The sequence below is a fragment of the Meleagris gallopavo genome, chromosome 2, assembly GCF_000146605.3.
Source record: "Meleagris gallopavo isolate NT-WF06-2002-E0010 breed Aviagen turkey brand Nicholas breeding stock chromosome 2, Turkey_5.1, whole genome shotgun sequence".
Taxonomy (NCBI): Eukaryota; Metazoa; Chordata; class Aves; order Galliformes; family Phasianidae; genus Meleagris; species Meleagris gallopavo.
In genome coordinates, this window is record NC_015012.2 from 22699421 (window position 1) to 22701204 (window position 1784).

General features: G+C 34.4%; 1 protein-coding gene across 5 annotated transcripts in view; it reads left to right on the forward strand.

The window, feature by feature from the left end:
• Positions 1–1784, forward strand: part of EML4 (EMAP like 4) — a 114028-nt gene that overhangs the window by 55807 nt on the left and 56437 nt on the right. The gene's annotated exons all lie outside the window — the stretch shown is intronic.

Here is a 1784-nt window from a genome sequence, read left to right on the forward strand (position 1 = left end):
AAGAAAAGTTTACTTGCAGCCTTGCGTCAGATAAAAAAAAACACTGTATTGGAACACCAAGTATACCTTGTGCTGCAACTGCTAGCAGTGGTCGAGTGACTCAGAGCTCAACAGAGAAGCTAAGTAGTGAAAGTCATGTCGAATGTAGGAAATGGACAGTCTACAGCTGATAAGTTCAGTGAATAAATTAAAATATTCTTAATCTGAACCTGTGGCTTCTTGGATGTGGATCAGATGACCTGAATGAGTTCAGATAACACAGAAAATATGAGACTGAATACTTAAGTTAGTATGTGTGCTGCTGTCAGCAAACGGTAATTGTACAAGCATGCTGGAAGAATGAAGAGATGAATTTTAGGATTGCTGGCACATCGTTATAGAGTAGAAAATCTGAGTGGGAAAGGACCTTCAATGATCATCAAGTCCAACTGACCTTGTCAGGTTTAACGAAATGTAATGCCTATTGAACACTGACAGACATGAGGATAAACCACCTCTCTAGGAAGCCTATTTCAGTGTTTGACCTCCTTCAAGGTAAAGAAATTTTTCCTAATGTCCATTCTGTTTTGTTTTCTTCTTACTGAAAAGAAAATGTAACTTAGAGGTACTATACTGATGTGTTTAACTAGTTTATATGATTTAGTGTAGAATTCTAATCGAGCCTTATAAATTTGGGGGGGGTTTATGTTATTCTCTGCTATTTTACCAAATCCTCAGCGCTTCATCAGAAGAGTGTAGAAATATTAAAGTCAAATGTTTTGAAGGTTTTGTTTCAGTGATAGATGATGCACTTTGAGATAACAACTGAGCCAAGAGGATCCTATGAATCTTGTATTAAAATCAGGACTCCATTTTTATTGATTTGAGTATTTAGTTAATTCCTTTTCATGGATAGTGTTTTGTAGAAAAATAGTAAATGGAAAAACAGTTAAGATTACACGCGTTGAGAGAAGTGATGTGGGAAAGAGAAATCTAAATACTGTTCTTTAGAAGGGCGCAATTTCTGTTTGACTTTGAATGTAAGAGGAAAATCCTTTTATCTTTATTTTAGCTGCTGCTTTGTTCGACTGATACATTTATTTTGGAAGCAGTACTTTTATTTTAATCTTATAAAAAACATGCCACATAATGTGGAATGTTCTTCTCTTTCAAGTCCTGTTACTTGTTATGTCATTCCATATACTGCAAATTGTGCTGTTCTATGCGAGTGACCTTTAGTTAGATCGTTAATGAATTTAAGGTTGCTAATGACATATGCTTAAAGCTGTTTCAAATGTTAGCCTGATAAATACAGTAATGTGAAAATAAAGATGAATTCTTGGTGCTTTTGTACTAACTGAAGAAGTGGCAAGATAGCCTGACATTATCCAGCTGCAGTTCAAAACAGCGATGTGTTTTGAGGGATGATTTCCTTTGAACTTTGCTGCATTCACTTCTGTCAGCTTCAAATGCTGGAGCAGCACCCAAGCATGCTCAAATCAAAGTTGTATTTGGATTTAAATCAGAGTAAATTTAGTATAACTATCCAGTATAAATAAGTAAATAAACATCCATAATTCTATCACTGTTTTTATTTTTGGAGCTTGTAAATAAATTTTGTTTTAGCAAAATTCTATCCTGAACAGAGTGAGTAAATAATCGGAAGTTTCTTTATGTGATGATATATACATAATACTGTGACGTGCTTTGCCCATCTTTTCATAGAGGGCATTTTCTCCCACCTTTTTAATTTATTTGCTTGTTCTCTTCTTTCTTTCTTTCTTTCTTTCTTTCTTTCTTTCTTT